Genomic DNA, 21096 nt, shown 5'->3' with positions numbered 1-21096 from the left:
AAAAATCTTTCTTAGAAATTATCCAAACCTCAACTGCTGGCATCTGTCTACATATATAGAACTAATATTTACAATATTTCCTATTCCTTTCAGTACTAACTCTAATTCTCATTTTTATTGAATTTTACTCCTTTTCATTTATCTTTGATCTTGCCTCTCAGTTAGTGTTATGGACTCTATTTGTTTCTGTGACACATTTTCACTCAATTTTCTTTTAGAATCTGTGATTTTGCAAAAACAACACATTCCTAATTGCTTATACTAGAAATCAACCCTTGAACTCTGCACTTCATGTCTGCCTCCCCCTGACCTGAACTGTGCACATATTCCCATCATAAACAACCAGGTAAGGTACAGGATCAAAAACTAAAAGTTGATAGCTGCATGAGACTTACTGGGTTATAAACACAGTGTTTAATGATCAAGTATCTGTGTATAACGTCCCCTGAATTCCCTTTTGTACTCACTCAGAAAAGAAAGAATATGAATAATTTGATTGCATTCCCTACATTTTTAGAATGAAGATAACCATTTTTTCTTTCATTATGGTATAGTTAATAGCTTATGAATGCTAATAAACCTGTATATTAGCGATAATGTTCCCATATTAGAGATAATGTTCATTTTCTGAGGAACATAACTTACCACTTAAATCTTCAAGTAATGAATTCATAGATGTGCAATCAGAAGAGTATGAGAAGCAAATAACGACAACTGCTTATTAAGAAATTACTTGTATTACAACAGTGTCCCAGACTAAGTATTCAATTATCATGCTACTGACCCTTAACCATGAGCCCACACAACCTAAAGTTGCCTTATTTCTGAAAAAGTGTGACATGGTAGTTTCATTGTGAATTATTATGATCAATACATTTAGAAGGAACAGGAAGGTGTATCTGTTCAATGAAATACATCTGAAGTGTTCTGAGGTTGAATCACTGCTCTCATGTAGTTATTAGGGCTAGCTTTCTCCTGTATTTGCATTTTTTGATGCTTTCACCCTTTTGGATGGTGGCATGTGAACACCTTTTATAAGTTTCTCCACTAACACTGACAGAACTCTAGGACCTTGGAAATACCCTAGTAACACTGTTTCATTCTGTAACTGTGTTGGCCACTAATGTCACTCTCCCTGAAGCCCTGGGGATCCAGGCTCTCACTCCAATGGCTATTGTAGTGTGACCTTGACATCTTTAGTTTCCATTTAAATCAGATTTCCCTCCTTGACAAGAGAATTGAAATAGAAGTTGTTTCTCTTTTATCCATATTCATCAATTTTCTTCCACCATGGCAAAAATAGGTGGATTGCCTTTTATTGCCTATTGTGAACAGAATTATACTTTATCAGATATGCAAATCATTGGAATATGCTAATATCTAGATTGAAACAGAAATGTTGGCAACAATGAACATATTCTTCTACCCTCTCTAGTGGGACAGGAAACCATTGCCACATATGGTTACAAAACATTAGAAAAGTGACTATGTTACTTAGAAATTGAATTCTTAATTTTAATTAATTTTCACTAATTTTGAACTTCAAAATTCACATATAGTTAATCGCTACACTATTGAACAAGTTGGATGTAGACTGTGGTTTCCTTTAAAATTTTAGCTTATTCTTTTTAAGCTCTAAGATTGTACCTGTAACAAACAAGTTCCATTAATAGTATTTATTAAACTAGTAAGTGGGTGAGCTGTGATTGTGTACTATAAGATTAGTTTCCAACTTCCAGGAAAAAATGAAATAATAAACACGTGGAACTAGGACACAACACTGAGCTCAGAACAGTGTGTTCAATAAGTAATAGGTACATGTATATTTTAAAGCAGTTTCTTGTAAAGTTGCTTCTGAATATGTTCTTTCACTCTGCAATGCAAACAGGGAAGTGTGAACAAAAGATGAACTCGGCAAACTAGACAATATCTTTAAATTTGAAAGAATGCAAAAACAAAGGCAAATTGTTCACTTCTGCTGGCCAACCCCTCTCAGATCTCACCCAGGAAAACTGTTCAAAGCAGAAGAATATGCAGAGGCAGGCACTATATTTTTCATAAAGTGTCCACAGATAATATCTCATTTGAAAGACTACTGATCCTCTCAAGAAAACTGTACGGTAATTCAGCCCGATTCAAAAGCATGTTTTACTACAGTGGCACAACCATCAATTCTTCGGTATCTTCTGCCCTTGGTTTTTCATATGACAAAAAAAAAATTGTAAAAAAAAATGCATATTTTTATTGAAGTTTTTATTTCTCTCTTTAAATGACTAAGAAAGTTGGAGTATACCTTAGTTTGAAAAAAAAATGACTTTTCCTTATAAAACCTTAAAAATGAGAAATTAAAGAATTTTCAGGGAGTTAACAATGCTACGTTGATGCAATGTTCTAATAATGATAATTATTTAAAATTTTGATTATTCTGTCATAAATCTTTGATATTATTGACCCTGGTATAGCTTACATAGACTTGACCTAGAATATTAACATATAGTAAGAGGCCTAATTGTTCATGAAAATCTCCAAAAGTTTAGGGAAACTGCTTCTAAAGTTTATTAGTAGAGGCCTCCTTGGTGGCTCAGGGGTTAAGTCTAACACTATCAATCTATCGCCAGCCACCAAGGTATGAGTTCCATCCCTGGCCAAGGAGCTAAACTACATGGTGCATCAGACCTTTCCTGTCTAGCCCACTGCTCCCCTCAGCGGTGCATTTCAGTAGATCTGCCTGTTCTACTCCCCACTCTGTCTCTGGTGAATCTTCTCACCCTCTGCACCTCTGACCTATACCCAGTTCTTGTATGCATAAATAAAAATCTTTAAAAAAATAAAGTTAATTAACAGAGAGAAATCCAGTGATTGAAGCTTAATCCAGAAAAACTGAGTATCTTCTGGAGTAAAACAAGATTGTAATAAGGACTAACTCTTTTCCATAGTTAGTCCAAGGACTAACCAATTCTATTTGTAATTTCCTATCATATTTTAATTAATTTAACACAATAGCACAAAATCTATTCCTAAAATAGAAATAGTCACATTTATATCCTGGCAGAATCTGTGGGATCTAAAGAAACTTACTCAGTCTCTTTATATCTCTGTTTTTACCTGATTAAACTGTGAAGTTAGAACATTGCCATAGACAGTGCCAAGGTGGGGGGCAGATCACTGTCTATGGGGTCTCACCTACATGCTGACAATTGCAAGATCACTCAGGCTCAGGGAACAGCAACAATGGGGTTTATTTAAAAAACAGGAGATTGGAAAAACAGTTTCTAAGGCCCAAGTGGCCATCTGTCTCACCCCAGTGTCCTGTAGTCACAAACAAAAGTCACTCATGCAAGACTGCTCTGTTCCATCAACAAAGGCCTGGAGTTGGCAGCATACAAGTAAACAGTGAACCAGGATCCAAATTCTGGTGACAGCAGGAGGTGCTCACAGGTGAGGCCACTGAGGTAACATTGCAGCAGCCCCACAGCAACAGTCCAAAGGCCAGGCTGGAGAGCTCTAGAAGCCTAGAAGCCAGCATGAACAGCAATGGAGGCAACAGCACCTAGAGGTGGTGCCAGATGATCAGAAGCAGTGGGTGCCTCTCAAAGGTGGCAGGACAGAGAGTACCAGTCACCTGATAGCAGTACTGGTCAGCACTGGGCAGTAGTACCAGTCACCACTTGTTACCAGGAGGTGGCATTAGACACACCAGTGTTACAGCTCTTTGTGAGCTATCAGTGTAAACCAATAGCTAACAGCTTGTTGAGACACCAGGTTGGTGACATTTCTCCTTGCAAGTGATTTCAGAGGCAGGTCTTGAGGCAGGTGCAACAGCTAGGTTTCAGGGGAGGTCTATGGAGGTCTGCAGAGGTCTACGGAATCCTGTGGAAGTCATCTGCTTCATTTTTCTCACTTTGGATGAATCCTTCTCACTTCAGCATTGGCTCCTGTTCTGCCTCATATCCTCCTCAGGTTTCCCACCCTACAAGGCTGATTGGACTATTTTTGCATCCTAAGGGATTGATTGGTGCCATGAAGCAGTCAGCTTGCTGAATTTGTGATCCACATAATTTTTGATCTCAAACCTTTTACTGACAGCTGGAGAGCTCAAACCCAATCGGTCCATTTAGGATCCTGGTGCCTAATACAAATGGAAACTCCCCCCACCTGCCCAGGACCTGACTCTCACTGAGGTCAGGGAAGGCTTTTGCCATTGTGCTCCAGGGAGCCACATCTGGAGCTTAGGGGAGGCTACAGGCACACTGACTTTCAGCTAGGCCAGGTGTAACAATGTGGTCTGGGGGCTGCAACTGCACTGGACAGGGTTCCAGCTCTTGCAGTGTGGGTTCCAGTGGTTGCCCACCATGTTGGTGAGGCACTCCACAGGCCTCTACTACATGCAGGTCCAAAGGAGGCCAATACTCCTCCACAGGGCCAAACCAGGAGCCATGCAGCTGACAGAGGAGACAGCACTGATGAGGCAGCATGTCCTGGAGGTGCAGGGTGGGGTATCCATGCTCTGCTGCCTCCTGTCAGCTGTTTTTAGAGCAGCCTGGGCACTGCCCAAAGGCAGTGCATTCTGAGCCAGCTTCTGGAGCCCAGCAGGCCCAATTGTACTGGGGGTCTCAAGGTAGGGAAAAGTCAGCCACTGCTGCTCACATAGACACCACAGGAGGCACAGGGGCTCCGGCGCTCAAACCTAGCTAGCATGGGGGAGGGCTCACTTCAGACCTGATGCTAAAGAAACTACTGTCACTGTTTCTGCTGCTGCCATCTTCAGAGTGGCTTTGTTGGCCATTGGAGCCCTAGGGGGGCCACTTACACGGGGGGTGGTGGGTGGTAAAAAGACTGCCACCACTGCTGCTTTCATAGAAGGCTGCACCAGTGGGCCCACAGGCTGGGCATGTTGGGGATAGCAGTGTCAACCAAGTGTGCAGGCCTCAGGGTTCAGGCAGCTTATGTTGCAGAGATCCAGTTTCAGAATGGTTAATAAAGAGTATCTCTGTATTAGTGAGTGAGGGTTGCCACAACAAAACAGGTTCAGACTGTGAGGTTTGAAGAACAAAATATATTTTTCTTACAGTTATCCAGAATCAGTTTCTTGTAAGGCTTCTCCATGGCTCACAGATGACCACTTTTTTAATGTGTCCTCACATGGTCTTTCCTCTCTGTCTAGGCATTCTTGATATACTTTTCTATGTCCAAATTTCCTTTACTTACAAGACCATAGATTGGATAAGTGCCTACCCTAACAGTTCCATTTAACTTAATCACTTCTCAAAGGTCCTATCTCCAAATGTTATCATATTCTGAGGTACTACCAAGGGTTAGGGCTTCAACATATGACCATGGGGGTATCCCTCTCAGTCTTGCGTAAGAGTCTCATGAATATACATTATGATTAGCTAATAATATGATTAGTCTTTTAACCATGCATTCACAGGACTTTCCTTATGTTATCTTCTGTGATACTGTCTAACTCACATACTATTTTGAACTAAGTCTCTTAAATTAATTGTTGAGAGAGACAGCTCTGGCTATGATACCGGTCTAGTCTCTCTTTTTTGTAAAAGGTTCAATAGTATAATAATAACTACCATTTTTAGAATAGTGATAATATGGCTAGTATCATGCTAAGAACAGAGTATATATTAAGTTCATTTTCCTTTGCAAGTAATCTCAGAGGTAGATGTCAATATCATCCTAGTTTCAGGTGATGAAAGTTGGCACAGGGCTACTAAGTGGGAGAACTGGAATTTAAAGCCAAGTGATCTGAATTCAGAGAGCAAACAGCAGGCTTTCTTTTGAAATCTTAAATAGCATTTTAATTTGTCCCTTTTTGTTTTCTTTTTTACCCTTAAGCAAATCCTTTACATCTGAATGTCTTCATGTGAACTTCCTCTTTTACAGAGTTTTTGCAAAAGCAGGTGAATTTATATTTAGAGAAACACTTAGAAAATTGCAAAAGAGTAGAAAGTTATTTTTTTCATGATTTCTAAAAGTTGACACACCTGAATACACCTGAATAGGAGTTAGTGGCTCTCTTTTTGGGAGACTTGCAGATCTCCTCAATGTCATCAATGAGAGACTAGTCAAGATAAAGCTGACTTACAAGTCCATTGCATTTGGAAATGAACAAAACTGAGGCACAGACAGAACCTCACATTCCAATAAATTAATTCATCTATTCATTCACTACTTAATATATCCTCAAAAAAGCTATTTCTACAGGAGGGGATTCAAATAGATAAAGGCCTATAATTAATACAATGTTATTGTTTCTATAATAGAACTCAATATACAGAAAAGGAACAACTCGTTCTGATGTTAAAGAAATAGGTAGTAAGGACATCAAGGAAAATCTCATAGAACATACGACATTTATAGAATGAGTGGCATATCCTAAAATGGGAAAAGGTGAGGGAGACATTATAATTACAACGTGAAGCATTAAAAGGTAAAGCCTGCTCCTGAGTTAGCAAGCCACTCATGCAAATTTAGCCATAGGATGTCTAGATGGGACCAAGTCTGGTGGAGGAGCAGGGGGGATGGCTAATGTCAAAGTTGTGATTGTTATCTAGAAAAGAATGCTATAATACTAAAAATAAGTATTTTCATGTAGGTATAAGCAAGTGACAGGGGATCTGTTCACACTCTATTTTGTTTTCCTTTTCTACCACTATCCCTTATACCCATTGGACATGTTTTCCTACCTCTCTCCCTTTTAACCTCAGAAACCGCCCTTCATTGGTGTTCCATAGCTTTTATAAATATTTTGCTTTGTTGAATGGTCCAATATGTAAACATCTAACATGTCCTTGGCATTCTGATGTTTTATTTTGTATAATTCTCCCAAGGTCCTTTCTTTTTTCAGTAAATGGAACACTTCCATTTTCCTTATGCCTGACAAATATTTCATTATGTGGCTATAACACATCTTCGTAGTCAAATCCTCTGTTAGTGGACTATGAGGTTGTTTTGATGTCTTAGCTTTACAATACTGTTGCAGTAAACATTGAAGAGCATACAATCTTTTCAATTAGCAATAATCAATTAGCAATAATCGCGCCTTGAATAAACCTCATTGGCTACGGTACTGCCACTGCGCAAAGCTGAAGAGCATACAATCTTTTTAAGTTGATGTTTGTATGTTCTTTGAATTGATGTCCAAAAATGGGATTGCTGGGTTATATGGTATTTCAAAATGGCTGTATCATTTTACATTCTCAACAACAATGCAAAAAGATTCCTCTTTCTTCCTATCCTCACCAGAGCTCATTTTTGGGGTCTTTTTAATATGTGCCATTGTCAGAGTTGTGAACTAACATCTTATTGTGGTTTTAATCTGAATCTCCATTATTAAAAGCAATTATGAAACTTTTTCCATATATCTATTGGCTTTTTAAATATCCTCTTCGATGAATTCTCTATTGAGATCAGTTGGGTTATTTGGTTATTTGTTGTTAAATTGAAGAAGTCTTTTGTATATATATTGGATATTAACTGCTTTTTGTCTAATTTGTGAATTTTCTCCCATTCAAGAGGATATCATTTTTTAAAAGATATATTTATTTATGCATACAAGAACTGGGGTACAGGCCAGAGGAATGGGGGGTAAGAGGATTCACCAGAGACAGAGTGGGGAAAAGAACAGGTGGGTTGACTGAAATACATTGCTGAGGGGAGCAGCAGGGAAGACAGGAGAGGTCTACTGTGCCATGTGGGTTAGCAACTTGGCCAGGGATCGAACTCCTAATGCAGTGGCTGCGGATAGCTTCATAGTGCAGAAACTTAACCCCTTCTGCCACTAAGGAGTCCCTCATTTTTTAATATGAAAATCTTCACAAATTTGCATGTCATCTTGTACAGAAGCCATACTAATCTTCTCTGTATTGTTCTCTGTATGTGCTATTGAAGTAATCCCCGGGATGTCTTTTTAATATAATTATATTTTTCCTTGATATATAAAAACTGTTAAATTTGGATAATCCCAATGTTTATTTTAACTTTTATTTCCCTTGCCATAGGGGTCAAATCTCCAAAAGCGTATTTATCACCAATGTCATGAAATATATCACCATTGTTTTCTTTGATATATTTTAATATCATGGGTCTTGTGTCTACACAACTTTTTTCTTAAAGACAATCTAATGTCAATATTTGGAAATCTCTTAAAACACAAGCAAATAGACACATTGGATTAGTTATGATACTTTTACATCCATATAATTTAGAAGATCTGATTTAAGACAGTGGAAGTTGAAAATAGAGAATGGGGGAATTTAGAGATAAATTAATGTAATCTGCAACTGATTGGATAAGGAAAAAAGAAAAGGAAAACTACTAATTTGAACCATGATAAATGCTGTTTTTGTATTTTCAAACAAATAAGCTTCAAATACTTATTGTTGATAAAAACAATACGCTTCAAATACTAATACCTAGATTTCTAGCTACTAAGTTAATTAAATTGATGGTCCAGTAACAGAAAATATATAGAGGAAGAAGATAGAGTTTGAGAAGTGAGAAAACAGAAATGGACAATAATTCAATTTGACATGAGGTCTCTAGAAATATTCAAGTAACAAATGGAGTTTAAGGAACAGGTTCAGGTAATATCTAGGTTATGTATGTTAGCTTACACCATAGGAGTTAATGAGATCACCAAGGTGGAAGGTGAATAAGAAAGGAAGAAAAGCCTGAGGATAAAACTGCATATATATGTGCGTAAGAGTAGAGGGAAAACATTTAAGGAATAAATAGAAACATGATGAGTGGAGTAGGAACAGAAGTCATTAAGAATATTTCTCCTACAGTGCTGTTGGGAATGCAAACTGGTCCAACCACTATGGAAAGCTGCATGGAGGTTCCTCGGCCTACTACAAATGGAGCTTCCATATGACCCAGAATTTCCACTACTAGGGATATACCGAAAGGACACAAAACATTAATTCAAAAGAGTACCTGTGCCCCTATGTTTATTGCAGCACTATTCATAATAGATAAGACTTGGAAACAACCCAAATGCCTGAAAATAAATGACTAGATCAAGAAGATGTGGTATATATACACCATGGAATACTATTCAGTAATCAAAAAAGATAACTCATGCCATTCACAGCAACATGGATGGGGCTAGAAGGGATTATGCTCAGTGAAATCAGTCGGAAGGAAAAAGAAATATATTGGATGGTTTCACTTATAGGAGGAATATAGGGGAACCAAGTAAGTCATTAGGGGAAAAAACCAATAAAAACATAACAAACCAAAACAAAAATAAACAGACAACTATAAATCAGAGACATTCTTCAGGGGAGGGAGAGGGATCAAAACAAGAGAGGAAAGAGCACAAGAGACTATGGTGATGGTGCACGGGTGAACTAGTGATGGAAATTCTATGGGGACTACACCTGAGAAAAGAAAGCAATCATGATAAAAAAATGAAAAATGATATAAATACATATAAATTAAAAAAAAGAATATCTTACAGACTTGGATGTAAAACTTGAAGCCATAAAATACATGGAAGAAATCATAGTCAAAACAGTCCATGGCATAAATTCAGAAACATCTTTGAGGCAGCAAGGAAAACAAAGGAGACAATAAACCAGTGGGATGATATCAAATGAAAAGCTTCTATACAGGGAAAGAGAACATAACTGAAACAAAGAAACACCCTGCTGAATGGAAGAAAATATTTGTACACCATGTAACTTATAATGGATTGATAGCAAAGGTCTACAAAGAGCTTATACAACTCAACAAAAAGATAACAACCCAATTAAAAAATGGGCAGAAGAGCTAAATAGGCACTTCTCCAAAGGAGACAGGCAGATGGCAAACAGACATATGAAAAATGATCATTATCTCTTATCATCAGGGAAATACAAATAGAAACCACAATAAGATCCATCTCACACCTGTGAGAAAGGCCCATGAAAAAACAAAACAAAACAAAACAGAACAAAACACAAATTACAAGTGTTGTCTAGGGTGAGGAGAAAAAGACCCTATCATCCCGTTGGTGGAAATTTATACTGACCCAGCCTCTGCCAAAGGAAGTGTGGAGATTCCTCAACAGACTAAAAATGGATCTACCATATGATCCAGCAATTCCAATTGTAGGTTTTTATCCAAAGAGCACAAAAACACTAATTCAGAAGGAAACCTGCACATGTCTAAGTTTATGGCAGCACTACTACAATAGCCAAGATATGGAAACAATCTAAGCACCCCAGAACAGATGAATAGATCAAGAAAATGTGGTATAGGGCTTCCCTGGTGGCGCAAGGGGTTAGGCACAGCACTGTGAAGCTCTCCTCAGCCTCTACAACTTGAGTTCGATCCCTGGCCAGGGAGCTACCCACATGGCGCAGCAGACCTTTCCTGTCTCATCTGCTGCTCCCCTCAGCAGTGTATTTCAGTCAATCTACCTGTTCTGTTCCCCACTCTGTCTCTGGTGGATCCTCTCACCTCTCGCACCTCTGGCCTGTACCCCAGTTCTTATATCCATAAAAAAAATCTTTAAAAAAAAGAAAGAAAATGTGGTATATATACACAATGCAATAATAATCAGTCATCAAAAAAGATCAACTCATATAACTTGTGGCAACATGGATGGAACTCAAAGAGATGATTCCAAGTAAAGTGAACCAGAAGGAGAAAGACAAATACTAGATAGTTTCACTTATATGAGGAATCTAAAGAAACCAAACAAAGGATTAGTAAAAGACAACTTTAAGACTGGCTTCTGAAAGCAGAAAACAGATCTAAGACACTGGGGTGGGGGGTCAGTGATGGAGATGGGGAGAGTAGAGAACAGAAAACAGCATAGGTAGGAGAGCGGGGTGGAGTATGGTAGAGGACTGTGGGCTCTTTGTTGGGGGGAAAACTATTGTGACCACATCTGAGGGGAGAAATCTCTACTACAAAGATAAACAAGGATGTTTAATAAAAAACAAAAAAAAGTTCACCAACAGAAAAAAAAAAACACAATAATCTTATAAACCTGTTAATGATTCAGCATAGCTTTCATTAATTTAATAGGATACTGATCATTTTAATGCCAACATAGAATATAAGAAAGTATCTTCATTTTTCTACCTTTTCCAATGCATCATTAGATTTCATTAAATTATTGTATAACAGTATAACACGTATGTGTTGGTGTGTGTGTTTCCTGTAACTTTAAAGTTTACATATTACCTCAAAAGTTTAAAAAATACAATATAAAAATTAAGCTAGTTAATCTATCATAACTGTGAGGACACAGAAAATATTTCTTGTATTCTTCCAGGTTATATTTAGCAGATTGTGATTATGTCAATGCATTTAGAACTGGATCTACTTATGAGAGTTTTGACTGCAAAGGCACCACCTCATGTGGATCGGGAGTTATATCCATCACTCACTTACTCATTTTATATGAGGCAGGCTATCCAACTTCCGAGATTCTCTGTGGAAACTGGGAATTCATAAAAGGAAATACACACAAAGGTGTGACACACAGAACACCAACTTCTTATGGTATAAATAATAAGTGAAAGATCAAAGAAAAAAAAGAATGTCTTATAACCCAGGTGGTAAGTTGGATTCAGAGAAGTCTGGAAGGTTGAGTTGGAAAAAGACACATAGATTTGGGAGTCATTTTATCCCTTTTAATCATTTCCAGTGCAAAGACAATTTACATGCATTGGGAAAAGTACAAATTAGATCCTTTTGGGAAGAAGAGTAGATCAGAAATCTTGAAATGGGCAACAGAAACTTCCTTTAGGTATTGAGGCTGCACATGGATGAAGTGAAGGCAGTATGCACAGAGAAAGGCAGCACCAAACAATTTATCTGACTTTTGTCTTGTGTACATTTTCTGAGGGTGTGAAAAATGCCTTTTTATAGGCTGGGAAGAAATATATAGTGAAGAGGGAATGTCAAGTGCTGGGAAAAGATGGGACTGTGAAATCCCAATGGAAGACTGGCTATCATTGCAGCCAGTGGGGTTAAAAGGGGTCAGTGACTTTGGAAGTATGACTCAAAACACAAGAATAGCAAAGAACCAACAATTTGTATGAAACCAAAATGCTTATGCATAGAAGCTATACCTTAACAAATATCTGTGAAGCACTGCAAGAAGTTTTATGTAACATATCTACTGTATATGTTATTTAAAGACAGCATTACATTTTAAAATTTGTTTAATTCTTTCCTGTAATTTTTACATCTCCCGAAGTGTCCTGTTTTTAGCCTCTCCTTAAGTCTACTGCAGTGTGACCAAGATGAATTAAAATCTGTTAAAGAAAACTAAGTAGAGGAGTTTACATTTTTCAACCCATATTTGATTATGATTTTTCACAGCAAGGGTATATGCTCTTAAAAGCCTGATAGCATATTTTATCTTTAAAATTATGAAATCAAACATTTAGAGAATGAAAGTTGATAGTTCCTAAATGTTGTACAATTTTATCTAAAATGAACATAAATTGCATGAACCTTCAAGTTCTCATCTATTATAAGATGACCTTCGGAAATTACTTCTGCAGCAATAAAACTGAACACTCAAGGGTGATGCATGTGCAGTGCATTAAGTTAGAAGTGTTTACATGGCATGCACTGCAAAAGATAAATTGGCAGTTCTGCCAAAGCACCATTCCATATCTACTTTTTTCCATTTCACCTGAGCAAAAAGCAATGAAATATCTATGTCAAAGGAATCTTTAAGTGCTACAGCTTATAATTTTTTGTGCCCTAAAGTAAAAAGTAATGATAGCAGTAGCCAGACTCCATGGGTCAAAAATAAGTCTGGCACTAAGTAACCAAAATCCTACTATGAATTAAGCCCCTCAGTTTTGACCTTGTTACAATTACAATTACTGGAGTGCAGAAAGAGATAGCAGCAGCCTCAGGAAGCTCTAGAACTTTAAAAAATTCAGTGACACAGTTTTTGGGATATGAGTCTAAAATGAGTGAAGACAATGTCTTATGGGTACCGTCATGTTTCTTACTCAAACTTTGCTCTAACTAGTCTCATTTACTTCTCAGAGGAAGAGGTTCTCATACAGCTTGCCAAGGTAAGCTTTTTCCTTTGGGATCTGGAGGAGATCTTCTGTTGTCTCTCCCAGGTCTTTATTACATTTACTATGTGATGTCTTTCTTCTTGCATTAGTTTCTCTCTCTTTGGAATATAAATCATCAGTCTCTGTGAATCTCAGATCTACAACCAAAAAATTTCAACAACTTTTTCCCTAGACTTTGTAATTACAAAATATGAAGTTTGTTCTCCTTATCTGCTGCGTGAAATAAACAAGATTGACTTCAAATAATAATTTATTATGACGACTCATAGTTCTATGGATTGAGTGCTAATAGAAAAATTTCGCACAGGGTCTCTCATGTAGTTTTAGTGGGGTGGTGACTGGGGATGGAGTTATGAGAAATCATCTACACACACATTTCTCATCTGGCATCTCCTTCTTTGAAAGTTCTTATGGCTAGTAAGGGTTTCCTCAAGATGGCAATTTTAGGATAATTTGATTTTTTACATGCTGGGTGTAAAACATCTCCAGGGCAAACATTCTGAGAAGTGGGAACCATTATGATATAGCTTTTAATAGGAGTGATTTCAAAGAATTTATGACCACCTTTAACTTGTTTCATGTGTCTGCAAATGTTTGCTGCTGTCACATCTACCTTACCCATTATGTCATTTACATACATAAAGCTATTGAAAGCTTGTAAATTGCTAGACACTATGTTAACACCTCTTATATTTTTTAACATAATCTCTTATATTATATATGTAACAACTCTATTATATATGTAACATATAACTATATATACTATATCCATCAACAAGATATAATTACTATTATAATCTTGATTTTAAACATAAGCAAATAAACCATAGATATTCTAGGTTTTTACTCATGGTCACATTACAACTAGCTAGGAATTTCAGGCTGTTATTTATTCTTTAATTAATCACAGCGTGCTTTTGTGTCACCTAAAGTTGTACTCTTCAATATCACCACTGATGTTTATCTAGACCAAATGATCTTTATCAGCCTTCCAGTGATCTTGTTGTGTTACTTTCTTCCTGGTAGTCAATCTTTCTTCTTAATGCTTAGCTCTTGGTCTCAAAGATAGTATTTGACTTTGGTTTTATGATATATCTGTGACAATCACTTTTTTTTTAAAGATTTATTTATTTATGCAGATAAGAACTTGGGTGCAGGCCAGAGGTGCAGGAGGGTGAGAGGACTCACCCCACAGAGCTAGAGTGGGGAACAGAATAGGCACATTGACTGAAATACATCGCTGAGGGAAGCAGCAGGTGAGACAGGAGAGGTCTGCTGCACCATGTGGGTTGCTCCCTGGCTGGGGATCAAACTTGTGCTGCAGTGGCTGTTGATAGCTTCATTGTGCTGAAACTTAACCCATTGCACTACGAGGGAAACCCACAATCATTTTTTTAATCTCCTGAGAAGTTCACAGTTATAATAACCATTTCCCTACTCACTTCACTTATAATATTTTACATGTAGCATTCACCTTTTTCTTAATTCAAAGTTTAATAGTTTCAAACTCTTCACCAGTCATTTCTATCCAAGTGTACTGCTAGCATTTATATTCAATATGTCTCTGAACGACTGTTCTTTTAATTCTCAAACTTATGATTGACCATTTTCCATATGCCTTATTTCTGATAAAGTCATTCTCATACTTTCATTTATGAAGGATTGTGAGCCACCTTCTTTGTGCGAAACCCTTCTTTTCTGATTCATAGTGAAAAGGATTCAAAAGGGGTTAATCCAAAATCCAAATCCCAGGATGGAAAACTAGCTTAAACTGCAACATTAAGAATCATTCCCTGTTTTGTGACTGTAACATATGGAATGATTCTCCCTTTGGTGAAAATTTCTAGCCTAAGGAGAAGAGCTGTCTTCATAGTCATATATATGGACCTTGCCTGAATATGAATCCATGTGAAAAACAGCAGAAGACAGAATATCTTGATTCAAATATATGAACCAATAAATTCTCATTTTTAAACAAGTTTGAGTTGGCTTCCTGTCACTTCTAATTTGCACAGTCCTGACTAATGTTACTGCCATTTTATTTTACTCCTGTACTCTTATCCAATTCCTGCTAATTCTAGATCTATAAATTCCCTTCTGTGTAACATCACAGTCACCAACCTAAGTCAAAACTTCATCATTTATCATCTAGTGTAAAGTGATAGCTACACACTCACTGTTCCAATCAATCATATTCACAGCTGCCAGAATGATCTTTTAGAATTAGTTTTGATTTTGTCAAACTTCTTAGCTTATCATTCAAGGCCAGTCAGTCTGTCTGCACTTAGCAGTAGAGACTAATCTTCTAGCTGCCTTATCATATAGCAGAATATAATGTAGAACACAGACTCAGGGAAGATTCCTAGATCTGCCACTTATTAGCTAAGTAAAATGATCAAGGTTCTTATCTTCTCTATGCATTAGCTTCTCCACCTATAAAATGGAGATAACAATATTACCCACCTCATACTGTGTTATGAAGATTAAAGTAATTGAGATTAGCAAGGTACTCTGAGCTTACTTGGCACATAATGATTACTAAAGAAACTGATCAAGTGCAAAGATTTTATCTATTTTGAGTAGCCCTGTGCCTAACACATTCTGATTTATGTAAAGGTCTGGTAAAAGTTTATTGAACATCATTTCTCCCTCTTGCCAGCCCCTGCCAACCAACTTTGTATCTATGGATTTGCCTGTTGTGTAGATTTCATATAAATGCAACCATACAATACGTTGCTCTTGAAATTGGTTTCTTTTTGTTTAGCATGTGTTTAAGTTTCATTCATGTTATAACATGAATCAGTACTTCATTCATTTTTATGATTGAATAATATTCTACATTTGCTTGTCCATATATTAGTTGATGGGCCTTGGGCTTCTGCACACCTTTTATCTTTATGTATAGTTCTACTCTGAATATCCATGTATAGAATTTTGAAGTGATTGTCAGGAGTTGAAGGTGGGAAGAAGTCAGTGTGGATATAAATTGGCTATAGTAAGGGATTTTATATTATTGAAACTAAATGCTCAGTATTTGGACTGTTTATAACTGAATACACAAAATACAAAAAATGAGACAAGAAAAACTGGGGAAGTTTAAAAAAGATTGACAGGTTGTATTGTATCAATGTCAATATTCAGGTTTACTATATCATAGTTTGTAAAATTTCACTATTGGGAGAAACTGTTCAAAGCGTAGAATGGATCTCTCTGTACTATAAAGCTATTACAATGATCTCAATAAAAAAGTCATTAAAAAATAGTGCTGATTGAATGAATGAATGAAGGCAGCCCATATGCTCTCCAAAAAGTTTGTTGTCTGCCATCAGAAGGTCCATCTACATGTTCTTTCTATACTTCCATACATACTATATCTTTGGCCTAGAATTGTTTTTCTCTCCAGTACATATATACGTATATAGGTTACTGTCCATACTTCACATTATTATTCAAATGCTTCCTTCTTGAGTAATTGTCTTAGATCCCTCTGGTCAGATATAATGCATCTCCTCCATAAAAAAACCACTGTGATTTATCTAGATTTCTCTAATGGCCCATATTATACCCTGCCTTGCATTAAAATTATTTATGTGTGTGCATTGCCTTCCATCTAAAGAATAATGACTATGGGAGGTAGAAGGATTATCTTTGAGGTATTCCATTACACATAGCACAGTGTCCTGCATGTTATAGAAATGTTATATTTATTTTTGAATTATTATATATGACTATGAAACATGCAAATCAGTGATTTATTGCTATTAGAAATAAATAGGGATATGTCAATATTGAAGCTGTATTTAATTTATGAAAAAAATGTTGCAATATTAATGAACCAAATAGTCTGAAGTCTTCAGATTAATTAACGCAGCCATTATCCCCTACTCAGAGCAGTAGCTGCAAAATTGGCTTTATCTGTTTATAGTGAAGAAAAGACATAATAGGCTTGCTATAAATATAAGAAAATCAAATCAATATTATTTTGGTGAAATGACTACTTCATAATCAAAATATAGCCAATATATGAGAAACAATAATTTGGAAAGTAACTAATAAATGGGAAAAATGAAGTAAAAATAGACTCAATACAAATCATCTTAGAATTCTTACATAACGCTCACATGTTTGGCTATGAATTACAAAGTTGTCACATCAATCCAACCACCATGTGACTGTAACCCTCCTTGTAGAGTAAAAAATTACCAGGTAAATCTAGGAACCCAAAAAATAAAACAAATAAATAAAAATGTCAAACTTAAACAGAAAATAAAATGGCGGAACAAGTGAGAAATTAGGAGAGAATAACTAAGTAGTTCAAACTTTCAGTCATAAAATTAATAAGGTCTGAGAATCTAATAGTTAGAATGGTTTCTATCGTAGATAATATATTGTATAATTGAAATTTGGTTTAAAAAGGATAACTGTGAGTTTATAGATGCATTAGTTAACTTCAAAGTGGTAACCTTTTCACAGTATGTACAAACATCAAATCATCACATTGTACAATTTAAATATCTTACAGTTGTGTTTGCAAGTTAGACTTCAATAAACTGAAGTAAAAAATAATAGAATAAGACTTAAAAAATTAAATCTAGATATTTAGAATCTTCTGCCTCCCTGTTATTAGAAATATGTAATGACCAGATTATAATGATTGTATTTTTTTTTTTTAAAGATTTCTTTATTTATTTATACAAGCACTGGGTACAGTCAGAAGCGCGGGAGGGTGAGAGAATTCACCAGAGCCAAAGCGGGGAACAGAACAGGCAGACTGACGAAATACACTGCTGAGGGGAGCAGCGGGCACGGCAGGAGAGGTCTGTCACGCCATGTGGGACCCTCTCCGGGGGCGGGGATCGAACCGGCGCTGCAGAGGCTGCGGGCAGCTTTGCAGCCCAGCGCTCAACCGCTGCGCCACCAGGGGAGGCCCTAATGATTGTATTTTTATTGATTTAGATTTTAGGATGATTAAAGCATTAACAGACACTTATGTTAGAATTGTGAAGTCATTTATTTGTTTACATTTGCTATTAAATTTTAATGTTTGGTGAAATCTCATTGGTTATATATACAGTTTATTATCTGGATTAGTGGCATAATTTGAAAATGCTGAAAAAGTAGAAATTACAAATGTATAAATATTTAGTAGTTAAGTATGCCTATCTTTGCAATATGTCCCTCTGAATATTAATGACTATATCACAAACTGAACTATGGTTTGTCCAACAATGCATCAATGCTAATCTGTATTAACCCTGTAGTAAATATGAAGAAAAACATACATTTCTAGATTAGTCCCTTCATATGGAAAGCGTTCTTGAAAATGAGCAAGTGACTTAAAACTCTTAGAATGGTGAATTTTAGTTACACAATCAATGAAAAGAAAGTATTCAACTAAAATAAATAACAAAAGTATGTAGAGAAAGCCCCCAAGAGATACTTGATTCCAGGGCTCCCATCTCATTGTCACCTAAACACCTCCTTTAAAAAAATGCATTTACTCAGGTAAACTTGGTTTACATGATTACAGTTTTGGGGGTTATATTTTTTTCAAACCTCCATAAATATTTCATACTACACCCAACACTAGTGGCCTATATAAATCTCCACCATGCTCCATTGGGTCTCCTCTCTCCCCCACGCTCACTCTAACACACTTCCCTTCTCATTGCCTCAGTTTTACAGGCAGATATTAGGAGATTTTTATTGGTTGGGTTTTTACTGAGCCTTAGTTATATTTCTCTATATTCCATATATAAGTGAGACCATCCATTATTTGTCTTTCTCTTTTTGCTTAGCATTTTCCTCTCCAGTTCCATCTATGTTGTCACAAATGGTAATTGAGGGTTCTTTTTTTTATAGGTGAGTAGTACCCCAGTGTGTGTGTGTGTGTGTGTGTGTGTGTGTGTGTTCATACCACTTTTTTTTTTTACCCACTCCTCTGTCCTTGAGCGTTTAGGTTGTTTCAATAATTAAGCTTTTGTAATAGGGCCATAATGAAGATAGGAGTACATGTATACCTTCAAATTAGTGTTTTTGCATTATTTGGGTAGATACCTATGAGTGAAATTGCTGGATCATATGGTAGATCTAATTTTAATATTTTGAGAAACATCCATACTGTTTTCCAACAGGAGTGGACCAGTCCACAATCTCACAAACAGTATACAAGTAGGGTCTCATTCCCCCTGTATTCTTGCCAATGCTTGTTATTTTGGATCTATTTTATTTGTGCCATTCTCATGGGTGTGAGATAGCATTTCATTGTGGTTTTGATTTGCATTTCTCTTATGATAAGTGATGATGAACCATTTTCATGTGCATATTGGCCATCTGCATGTCTTTTTGGGGGAAGTCCTTTTTACATTTTCTCCCTGTTGTTTGATTATGTTAATTGCTTTCTTTTTGTCAAGTTGCTTTCATTCTTTACATATTTTGGATATCAGTCCTTTGTCAGATGTGTTATATGCAAACATTTTCTCCCATTCAGTAGGGTGTCTTTTTTTTTTTTTTTTTTTTTTTTTGCTGATAGTTACTTTTGCTGTGCAGAAGCTTTTTTTAGTTTTATGGAATCCCATTAATTTACTTCTGCTTTTGTTTTTTCTTGAATTTGGAGACATATCTCCAAAGACATTTCTGAGGCTGGTGTTGTAGAGTGGTTGGGCCATTTTTTCTTTGCTGTATTTTATAGTTTCAGATCTTATATCCATGACCTTAATCAATTTTCAGTTAATTTTTGTGTAAAGTATGAGATGGTGATCTAGTTTCATTCTTTTGCATGTGCCTGTCCAGTTTTCCTAATGCCATTTGTTAAAAAGACACTCCTTTCTCAACTGTATACTTTTGCCTCCTTTGTGGTAGATTCACTGTCCATAGATGTGTGGGTTTATAACAATTACTTCTGTAAAGACTCTATCGACAAAAAGACTTATATCCTGAAGTATTATAGCAAAGGACTTCAACATAGGAATTTAACAGAGACAAAATTCATCCCATAATAATGACATACATATTTGTAGTGAAAAATTTCTTCATTTAATGCTCCTAAAAATGAAACTGGTTGAAGAGCATTTCATGCAATGTTTTAAATGAGAATATTCAACAATATATTCAAAATAATATATCTATTCACAATAGGCATATAGAGATAGGAAATCAAATCATAAATACCCAGATGAGGCTAACTCAAGATGAATTTTATATCCCAAGCTGTACTACAAGTGAAATAAAGATTGTTACATAGATTATCAAGTAAATTATTGTTCTTAATAGAATGATAACCTAGATCAGTCATAAATAAAGCTGCAAATTATCAAAATGTATTTTCAATAGTCTTTCATTTCCCATTTATAGCCTTCTTTGCTAGTGCTTTAGACTCCAAAATTTGATCAATGTCCTATCAAATCCTTTTGAGCTTGCATTCAAATATTACCCTTAGGAATACAAAGTATCACTACATCTAAGGAAGGATTTAATCATTTTTGTCAAAATTAAGTTGACCCAGAAATTCTACTGCTGGGCATTTGTCCTAGTGATATACTTGTCCTTGAAAATGGTTATGTAATTCAGAGTTATCTTTGCAGCAATATTTGCAATAGCGGTATATTGAAATGACCTTATGGTCCATCCATAGTGAATAATCAAATGAATATGTTATAGTCATACACTTGAATATTATACAGCTAAGAGTATACATGAATAATTCATTTTGTATCAATGGAGAAAGTTGCCCAAGAAATATTTGCTAAAAAAAAAGCAAGTTTCACAAGAATTTGTATAAGACTAGATAGATTAGATAGAGCATGGATAGATAGATGGATAGAGACATATACACTTGTTTATAATTGTATTAAAAATCTCATATAGAACACAGAAAACAGTGATAAAGTGATTAATCTATAGCAGAACGGGGAAGGAATGGGACGAAGTTTTTTCACAAAAAATTATTGTACTTTTTGATTTGTAAATCATGTGTATATATTGCTTCCCAAAGAAAAGACAGGTTTAAAATGTATGCTTCATTTAAAAAAAGATAAAC

At 36.0% G+C, this 21096-nt stretch overlaps 1 protein-coding gene and 2 pseudogenes across 7 annotated transcripts in view; all 3 read right to left on the bottom strand.

Annotated features, from left to right (window-relative positions):
• Positions 1–21096, bottom strand: part of NAALADL2 (N-acetylated alpha-linked acidic dipeptidase like 2) — a 1155955-nt gene that overhangs the window by 245294 nt on the left and 889565 nt on the right. The window lies entirely within an intron of this gene.
• On the bottom strand, positions 6982–7102 carry LOC119258397 (U4 spliceosomal RNA; annotated as a pseudogene).
• Positions 7814–7910, bottom strand: LOC119258336 (U6 spliceosomal RNA; annotated as a pseudogene).

The sequence above is a fragment of the Talpa occidentalis genome, unplaced genomic scaffold (genome assembly GCF_014898055.3).
Source record: "Talpa occidentalis isolate TD23 unplaced genomic scaffold, MPIMG_talOcc4v2.1 talOcc4.4, whole genome shotgun sequence".
In the NCBI taxonomy this organism is placed as follows: Eukaryota; Metazoa; Chordata; class Mammalia; order Eulipotyphla; family Talpidae; genus Talpa; species Talpa occidentalis.
The sequence above is the reverse complement of the archived record's forward strand: the minus strand, read 5'-3'. Positions and strand labels throughout refer to the sequence as shown.